Source organism: Saimiri boliviensis, chromosome 4 (genome assembly GCF_048565385.1).
Source record: "Saimiri boliviensis isolate mSaiBol1 chromosome 4, mSaiBol1.pri, whole genome shotgun sequence".
Taxonomy (NCBI): Eukaryota; Metazoa; Chordata; class Mammalia; order Primates; family Cebidae; genus Saimiri; species Saimiri boliviensis.
Window position 1 is genome coordinate 52,800,246 of NC_133452.1, and position 10,809 is coordinate 52,811,054.

Consider the following 10,809-nt stretch of genomic DNA (forward strand, 5'->3'; position numbering starts at 1 on the left):
TCCGCCTCCCGGGTTCAAGCGATTCTTCTGCCTCAGCCTCCCGAGTAGCTGGGACTACAGGCGAGCGCCACCATACCAGACTAGTTTTTGTATTTTTAGTAGAGACGGGGTTTCACCATAATGGTCAGGCTGGTCTCGAATTCCTGACCTCGTGATCTGCCCGCCTCGGCTTCCCAAAGTGCTTGGATTACAGGCGTGAGCCACCGCGTCCGGCCACATCTGTGGATTTTTGACAACAATGTAGTCACCAATAAATGAATAACTTCAGTTAAAGCACTGTTGATTATAACACCCAGCCTTGTAATCTACCCTGGAGTTCAACAAACGGTATTGAAAACAGACTGTGTTCCAGATGCGATGCTAGGAAGAGAATAAACAAGATAAACAATACATGAATCCTACCCAGAAGACGTTTGCAATTTTTTAGGAGGAAAAACATGAAGACAAATTGTTTTAAGATGTTTTCAATAGTTGAAAAATAAGCTATTTTCAATAGTTGAAAAATAAACGGGAGAGAAGGGATTGTTTAACAAGGCGTATGTGCGGCTGAGAAAAGCAAGTTTGACAAAAGAAACCTGGGCAGTGTTGCGGTAAAACGTTGCCAATCACGAGTCCATATAGTGAAGTGAAAGCAAGATTATTAGAGAAGCAAAGAAACAAAACAATGGCTACTCCATAGGCAGAGCAGCGCCTTGGGCTGCTGGAATAAGTATACTTATAGTTATTTCTTGATTATATGTTAAACAAGGGGTGGATTATTCATGAGTTTCAAGGCAATTATTGGAACTTAGGGTTCTACCCTCTTTTAGACTATATGACTTTTGGATGTTGCCATGGCATTTGTAAACTGTCGTGGTGCTGATGGGAGTGTCTTTTAGCATACTAATGTATTATAATGCGCATATAATGAGCAGTGAGGATGACTTTTGTCTTCATCTTGGTTTTGGTGGGTTTTGCCTGGCTTCTTTACCACATTCTGTTTTATTAGCAGGGTCTTTGTGACCTGTATCTTGTGTGGACCTCCTATCTACTGTAACTAAGAATGCCTAACCTCCTGGGAATGCAGCCCATTAGGTACCAGCACCTGTTCAAGATGGAGTCACTCTGGTTCAAATGCCTCTGACAACAGGACTACTGAAGTATTGATATGAGTTTATTTGCCTTAATCACCTGGCCATCCTATCCCTTTCTTATTTCCTCCCTACTCCTCTCACCTGAGAGACTGAATTCAAATAGACAATGGTCAGACTATATACTCAAATAGAACCCTAACCTATAACCTTCAATAACCAGCCCAGGAAGCCAATCTACTATGTACAGTAACCAGCCCAAGAAGTCAAACTACTGTATATAGCAACCAGTCTAGGAAGCCAAGAAATAACCCTTGTAGCAATCTACCCTAAATGGCCAGGATGTGATTAATAACTGACAGCTTCCCTAATTTTTGTCTAGCTTCCAACTCAAGGGCAGCTAGAGAAAGCCAAATATGTACCCAACCCTAAATAATCACATAGGATCTCCTGCTTTTAATTAGCCCACCTGCAGCTTCTCCATGCCAACAGTCTTGAATTGGCATACCTGAAGCTTTCTCTTTTTTGCACTATAAAGCTTTCCCATTCCTTTGCCTGCCATTGAGTCTCTAACAAATGCAAGTGATGGTGATTGACTCCCTTGCTATTGTACGCTCCAATTAAATTTGGCTTTGCTTGTTCTCATTCAGATGATCTGTACTTGTTTCTATACTCCTGAAGATTCCTGCTGTCTGGACATGCCTTCCATCTGGATAGATATGGCAGAAGAGATGGTAATAGTGTCTCTTAGACCACTGCTCAGCAGGGTCTGGATCCTGGCTTTTCATATCCAAAAAAGAACTGGAGGAATAGGATAGGTATCAAGATGTTGAATTCATTAGTACTATGCAGTGCCAACCACAGCAACTTCCTACCAAGAACTGACTTTCTATGGCATCTTTCCCAATCTGCCTATCAAAATAAAATCCAATTCTTAGCGGTCCTTCTATCCCAAAAGCTGCTGCCTCAAAAGTAGAGAGCTTATTGCCCTATTAGCTTACCTCCTTCACAGGCCATGATGGAAAAGAAAGGGTTCTAGCCCAAGCCTCAACAATTTCTTTTTACTTAGGCAGACTCTGTAGTCTGAATATCTTCATCCCCCTCAAATTCATGTGTTGAAACCTAACTCTCAAAGTGATGGTACTAAGGAGTGGGGCCTTTGGGAGATGATTACATTATGGGGATGGAGCTCTAATAATGGGATTAGTGCCCTTGTAAAAACAAGGTGAAAGGAACTGCCTTGCCCCTTCCACTATGTGAGGCTAGAGGTACTGTCTATGAGGCTAAAGGCAGTGTCTATGTCTATGAGGAAACTGGCTATCATCAGACACTTAATCTGTCTGAGCCTCGATCTTTGACTTCTAGCCTCCAAAACTATTAGGAACATAGAAGATCCTCAACTTACAATGGGGTTATGCCCCAACAAACCCATCAGCAAGTTGAAAATATTGTAAGTCAAAAATGCATTTAATACACCTAACCTACTGAGCATTATAGTTTATCCTAGAATACTTTAAACATGATCAGAACATTTAGCCTACAATTGAGCAAAGTCAGGTAACACAAAGCCTATGTTAATAAAGTTATAAATAATTTTTGAATCAAAATTCAAAATTTCAGTATGGTTTATTGTTAATGTGTATCACTTTTGCACCATTGTAAAGTTGGAATGTCATAGGTCAAACCATCATAAGTCGGGGACTGTCTGGAAATGTTTACTGTTTATAAGTCACCCCATTTTTGGTATTTTTGTTATGGCAGCCCAAATGGAATAAGGCAACAGGTAAGTTTTCAAAGTAAGAGCATACTTCTTCTTAGATCCTGTTGATCAGTGCGAAATTAAAATTTGATGTACTTAACTTTACAAGGATCCCATGAGATAGGGGACACTGAGACACAGATGAATGTGTAAGTAAACTTTCCACTGTTACAGGACTAGTAAGAGAAGCCATTGTGATTTGTACCTAAGTAGTTTATCTTAATGAGAACTAGATTAAGACTCAAAGATAACAGTAGTAGGATCATATAATTTATTGTGTGAACAAGGGTATTTTTTATAGTGGAATGGGATACTATTTTTGCGATGACTATCCTGGGCAAACTGGGACATATGAGCATCCTAATTGTTGAAGTTGTGAATTACTGTTAAATTACCCTCACTTCTGTAGCACAAGTCATTCCACACAACAGCATGTATCCTTGCTGCTGTCCATAGGTCTGATCCAGGGCGTGGGGATGAGAGTAACTTTGTTTGAAATGCTATTCTGCCATGTAACTTCTGACTAACCCCCAATCCAGGAAAGCTCCCAAAATGGCTAGTTTATGTATTACTTTTTAAGTAGGAACACTTATTCTTCATAAGTTTCCTCCAAAACAACCCTTGATGCTGTTGCAGAAATCATAGGCTTTGACACCTGTAGCCACCTAAACATTCCTTCCACAGCACATATATTTTCCCCAAGACATAAGCCCTGGGTCTAGAGGGTTGTGGTGTGGAGATCTACCTGTTTTGCGGCCACCCAAGAACCCCCTTCTGTCTGTAAGTTCCCCTAATAAATCACCAGAGACCAATGAACTCAATTTTTCTACCTTTTTGGTTTCTTGGCTCCATCAGCATTTGCAGGTTGCTTTGCATTTACAGCCCGTTCATGGAACACAGGGAAACAGACTGAGATTCAAGATTTGCCACCTGATATTTATTGCAGAGTGCTCTTCTGGAATAATAACTGTCAGGAGTGAGGAGGCAGGATTCTACAGAGAAATAAATTATGCTGCATTATTAGCAACAGAGTCTTCAGACAATCTTACAGGAAGTGCAGAAGCTGGGCTGGGTGGCCCTTCAGAATTGTCACTGTTGAGGCTAGAGGCTCATGTTTATATTACTGAATCAAGAAGGCATCGTATATCCCTGAATCAAATCCAGAGAGGAGGGTTAATCTTGAGTGAGGCAGCAGCTCCCTTTGACCAGAGTGCAATTTCCAGAGTGGAATTTGGGCTAGATCCCTCAGCAGTGGGGGAGGAAAATCCTTTCACAAGAAAATGTGTGCATACTTTTTCAGTTGTCCAAAGAAAAAGAAATGAATGGCCTTCTTTCAGCTTCATGCCTCTTCTTTCTCATCCTCTTTATTTGGTCTTCCTCTTCTAAACAGCCTTTATGTTGGTGCCAGGCCTCTTATTTTGCTGCATTGGCTCTCTAGGTGATACAGTATATACTCCTGTGTTTTTAAAAGCCATCTATCTGTAAACCACTTTCTCCCAACTTCAAATTTCCATTCTTGACCTCTTCCCCAAGGTCTAAACGCATATATCAAACCTCCATTTGGATGTCTGATGGGCATCTCAAATTAATAAGCCAAAACAGATTTCTTGATTCTACCCCATTCCACTTTGTTCCTTTCTCAGGCTTCTTTATCTCTGTAATGACACAACCATGCAGCCAGAAAACCTAGCTAAAAAACTTAGGAATCATTCTTTACCTTTTCTTATTAGCGCCTCCTGTCTTTTGCTTCTAGATCCAAAATAGCCCATGTCTACACCTAGTCCATTTCTTTTTTTTTTTTTTTTTTTTTTGAGACAGAGTTTTGCTCGTTTCCCAGGCTGGAGTGCCATGGCGCTATCTCGGTTCACCACAACCTCTGCCTCCTGGGTTCAAGCAATTCTCCTGCCTCAGCCTCCCATGTAGCTGGGACTACAGGCCTGCACCACCATGCCCAGCTGATTTTTGTATTTTTAGTAAAGACGGGGTTTCACCATGTTGACCAGGATGGTCTTGATCTCTTGACCTCGTGATCCACCTGCCTAGGCCTCCCAAAGTGCTGAGATTATAGGCGTGAGCCACCATGCCCGGCCTCACCTAGTCCAATTCTACTGACACTTCTCCTAGCCTTCCACCATTTCTCTCATAAACCACAGTGTATCCTAATTAAGCAATCTGTAGCTACCTTGACTTCTTTACTGTCTATTCCTTGTCCAGAAGGTGTAGTAATTTAAAATTAAATTTTCATTTATTGTAATCAAATAATACAAATATATCATTTAAAGAGTCCAATAATGTTTGTCATGAAAATTAACACTTCCCACCTGACTATCCCCAGCTGCCACTCCCCAAAAGCTACTATTTTCAACTTGTTTAGGTGTCCTTATCGGTATCTCTTTTCTAATTAAATATTTTTAAATCATGTACTGCTATTTCTTGATTTTTAAAAGTCATAGACATTATCCATTGTTATAGATGTAAAATGAGAATTTATTACTCATAACTACACTAGCCTCCCACCATACACACTTACACATACTTCCTGATCTTACATCTTCCAATATAGTTCTATCAAAATTATTTTGGTTAAATATGAAATTAAATAAAATATTGATTTATATTTAATTTTTATGTAAATAATTATATTCCTTATATAGTTTTTATTGTTCTAAAATTAGTTGCTGTTTCTGTCATTATCGTTTGTTTAGTTTTCTTTCTTTTTTTTTTTTTTTTGAGATGAAATTTCACTCTTGTTGCCCAGGCTGGAGTGCAATGGCACAATCTTGGCTCACTGCAACCTCTGCCTCCCAGGTTCAAGCGATTCTCCTACCTTAGCCTCCTGAATAGCTGGGATTACAGGCATGCACCACCACATCCAGCTAATTTTGTATTTTTAGTAGAGATAGGTTTCTCCATGTTGGTCAGGCTGGTCTCAAACTCCCGACCTCAGGTCATCCACCTGCCTCAGCCTCCCAAAGTGCTGGGATTACAGGCATGAGCCACCTCACCTGGCCCATTTGCTTAGTTTCTAACTACTCATCACTAACTCATCTTCAAATACACTGCTGGAGGTGTGTATTATTTTCCTTTTGCTGCTGTAACCAATTGCCACAAACTTACTGACTTAAAATAACACAAATGTATTATCTTACACTTTTAGAGGTCAGAAGTCCAAAATGGGTCTCACTGGGCTAAAAAGGTGTCAGCCAAGTTGTATTTCTTCTGGAGCCTATGGGGAGAATCCATTTCCAGTTCCTTTCAGTTACCCACATTCCTTGGCTTCTGGACCCCTTTCAGCAGTTACATCTCTCTGGCATCAGATCTCCCTTTCTAAGACTGGCCTTCCTGTTTCCCTCTCATGAAGACCCTTTTGATTACATTGTGCCCACCTAGATAAACCCCTCTTGTTATGATCATCAACTTAATCATATCTACAAATTCCCTTTGCCATATAAAGTAAGACACTCACAGGTTCTGTTAATACAGAAATAGAATCTATTTAAAAATTTTAATATTAGAGACAGGGGTCTCACTATGTTGGCCAGGCTAGTCACCAACTCCTAGCCTTAAGCAATCCTCCTACCTTGGCCTTTCAAAGTGCTGGGATTACAAGTGTGAGCCACCATGCCTAGCCAGGACATAAACATCTTCGAAGGACGCTATTCTGCTTAACGAATATATTTCTCTCAGCATGGTCATAAACATGAAGCGATCTGTCAGTTGCTTCTTCTCTCCCCCCACCCCTTTTTCTTCCTTTCTGCCTTCATTCCTATGTGTTCTCTGTCATTTTGGTAGAGCTTCTTATGGAATTCCATGCCTTCCACTTCCCTTTTTTTTTGAGATGTGGTCCCGCTTGTCACCCAGGCTGGAGTGCAGTGTCAAGATCTTGGCTCATGGCAACCTCTGCCTTCTGGGCTCAAGCAAGCCTTCAACCTCAGCCTCCTGAGTAGCTGGGACCACAGGCACGCATCACCTCATCTGGATAATTTTTGTGTGTTTTTGGTAGTGACGGGATTTTGCCATATTGCCCAGGCTAGTCTCAAACTCCTGAGCTCAAACAATCCACCTGCCTTGGCATGAGCCAACCAGCCCAGCCCTATACCCTCCACTTTCTTTGCTTCCTCCCTCATTTTAGTGGGAGCTTCCTGGAAAATAATTAATAAAAAAATAATGTTTTGGGGGAAATTATTATTGAGTCATGAATTATCATGTCATTTCATTGATAACTAATTTTCCATTGTTTTGTTGTTATTTCTATCATTCTCTCTTATTAGTTGGATGTGGAATCTAATTTCTCATTTGATTATTTTTCTTTCCTGTTTTTCTAACCCTTGTTATTTTTATTCTGTTTTTGGAGAAATTTCTTGGGCTTTATCTTCCAGGCCTCTATTAATATATGTATTTTAAAGTACGCAATTGATTTTTAATCTCAACAGCTATTTCCTTTTGGATTTAGAGATTCAGAACATTTTTAAAATCTCTCTGAGGATATTAATTGTAGTTTTCATTGATTTTTTTCTCTTTATTTGTTTCTTCAGAGTTTACTTTTTAAATTATGATTATTGTTTAGCTTTCCATCTTACTTGCCATAGGCTATACTCAAATGCCTGGAACCTTTGGGTATCTATTCATGTTTAAGAATAAGACACTAGAGAAACCGTCTATAAACTGTGTGTCAGTGGGGCTTGTTTGTTCACCAACTGGCAGCCTTCCCACAGAGTGGTAAAATAGAGACCTGGATATTTCATTGGATAACCTTAAAAGTTGACATCTGTAGGTCTTTCTCTTGGGACAATTGATTTCTCTGGGGAGGAATTTTCCAATCTCTTGCCTTGGAGGCAGAAATCACATATCAAGATCCTTTTTAAAATTCCAAACATCATCATCTTTTTAAGAAGTATTTCATCTTTAATTTCTGAAGTTTTCAGATTTCTGGGAAGGAGACATGTATTAAGATGAAGTAGGGACCCTACTTATGGGCCTGTGGGCAACCCCCAATCATGGAAGTAAAGGAAAATATTGAATTCCTTCAAGGAAAATTCTAGCTAGTCCTGAGAAATAAATGAGCAATTTGATAAACAAAAAGGTAATAGTAACTTAAAACAGTAGCCCAAAAACGAGTCAAGAGATGCTTTATTTCCTGTAGAAATTTAAGATAACATATTAACATATGTCCTTGAGTTGTTTTTCAGAAACCCAGATCCCCCACCAAACAGACCTACTGTCCAACATGATTTGGCCCCTGTCTACAGATAAGGAGGAACTGAAGACTAAATCCTGATACCTGTTCTTTGTTCTAAATTTCTTCCTGAGGTTATCATGCCTGGAGGAGATCATGCCCCTGAGCCAGGGCTAATATTCTTTTCTGTTGATCCCAATTTTTTTTTTTTTTTTTTTTTTTTTTTTGAGATGGAGTCTCACTCTGTACCCCAGGCTGGAGTGCAGTGGCGCAATATTGGCTCATTGCAACCTCTGCCTCCCGGGTTCAAGCACTTCCCCTGCCTCAGCCTCCCAAGTAGCTAGGACTACAGGTGTGTGCCACCATGCCCGGCTAATTTTTGTAGTTTTAATAGAGACAGGGTTTCACTATGTTGGCCAGGCTGGTCTCGAACTCCTGACCTCCAATCTGCGCCCCCTACGTCAGCCTCCCAAAGTGCTGGGGTTACAGGTGTGAGCCACTGCACCTGGCAGATCCCAATTTTTTAGACAAAACTTTGCCTCCTTAGCAAATCAAACATCAGAAAATCTTTGAATCTACCTATGACCTGTGCCCCCCCACCACTTCAAGATGTCCATCCTTTTAAAATAAAAACAACATATAGCTTCCATGTATTGATTTATAATGTCGCCTATAACTCTGCCTCTTCGCCTTTAAAAACCCTTACATGTAACCAATCCAATCTGGGAGTTCAGGTATTAAGCACGAGCTACTCAATTCTCCTTGCTTGGTGCCCTACAATAAATGCCTCAACTCTTTCTTGTTGCTATCCCAGTGTCAGTGTTTGGCTGTGCTGTGCTGGGCAAGCAGCCCCTAGTTGCTGCACTGGGCAAGCAGTAACCCACACAAGTCAAGACAATATGACTTGACTTGTATTTTGTTGACATCTGTTCTTAGTTAAGTTAGCTATTAATCATTGATCTTTTTTTTAGCTTTCAAAGTTTGGCAAAAATCTCATTAGCTGTTAGCAGTATTTTTATTCTCCTCCTATCATTTTAGTAGATTTTGAGAGGCATGGAAATATAAATGTACATATGTACATGTTCAATCTTCCATCTTTCTCCACAAATTTCTAGAAGTTTTTTTTTTTTTTTTTTTTTTTTTTTTTTGAGACAAGTTCTCATACTGTTGGCCAGACTGGACTGCAATGGTGCCACCATGGCTTACTGCAGCCTCAACCTCCTGGCACTCAGGTGATCCTCCCACCTCAGTCATCTGAGTAGCTGGAATTACAGGCCACATCACCAAGCCCAGCTACTTCTTGTATTTTTTTGTCAAAACTGGTTTCTCCATGTTGCCCAGGCTGGTCTGGAATTCCTGTGCTAATGTGATCTGCCTGCCTCCACATCCCAAAGTGTTGGGGTTACAGGCATGAGCCACTGCACCCTACCTGATTTTTAAAAATATACTATTTATCATCAGACACTATCAACCTCCAATTTAAATACCCCAGTAGCTTTCTCCCGGGTCCTACATGATTTGGCAAATGTCTACAACTCTAACCTCATGTTGTAATAATTTTTCCCCTTACCACATTATGCTCTGGTCACAAAGTGTTCTTTTTGCTCCAGCCTGAGGCCTTTGTTCTTGTTATTTTATCTGTCTGAAATGCTCTTTCTCCCGTTGGTGCAAGGTTTGTTCATCAGCACACTTAACCTGTGTGTCAGACCTTTTCTAACAACATTAGCATCTCTATAATCCAGTTTAATTTTTGTTATTTATTTATTTATTTATTTGAGACTGAGTCTCTCTCTCTATTGCCCAGCCTGGAGTGCAGTGGTGTGATCTCAGCTACTGCACCTTGCGCTTCCCGGGTTCAAGCAATTCTCCTGCCTCAGCTTCCAGAGTAGCTGGGATTACAGGCACGTGCTACCACACCTAGCTAATTTTTGTATTTCTAGTAGAGATGGGGTTCTACCATGTTGGCCAGGTTGGTCTCAAACTCCTGATCTCAGGTGATTCACCCGCTTTGGCCTCCCAAAGTGCTGGGATTACAGGTGTGAGCCACTGCGCCTGGCCAATCCAGTTTTATTTTCTTCATAGCACTTACCATGATCAGTTAATTTACTTTTTATTTCCTCTACCCCACCAGCATGTAAGCCTCAAAAGTCCTGGGTTTTGTGTATTTTGATTACTGCTGTAGCTCCTGTTCCAAGCAATGCTTTTCTAATAGACACTCTTTAAATATTTGTTGAATGAAATAAAGGCTGAACAAAAAATAAAACATTGTGATCTTGAACTAACATGGTGGCTCACACTTTCAATGTGAGCACTTTGGGAGGCCGAGTTGGGAGCATCATTTGAGGCCAGGAGTTTGAGGCTGTGGTGAGCTATTGTAGCCATGAGCTCTGGCCTGGGTGACAGAAAGAGTCCTCGTCTCTAAAAAAAAAATACATACATACATACATACATACATACCAAGATTATTATCTTGTAACCTTGAGGAAAGAACCTGGTATCCTCTACCTTCAGTGTATAGCTGGGAGCTTGATACCTAGTAACATTATAAACCCATTATTGATACTAAAATAGAGTGCTACTCAGCAGGCACTACAGGGAGCTTGTAGACTACTGTTTACCCCAGGAACTGCCCTATGAACTCACTCAGATTAAGTCTTACTGACCTTAAAGCCCACTTTTCACTTGCTAGGAGAAAAAAGTGAGCTCTAAGGTCATTAAGACTTGGAAGAAGCAAAATATCGGAACTGGGAGGAATGCAAAATGACTACGTCTCCCAGAATGCACTGCACAGAGACCGGCGTGGA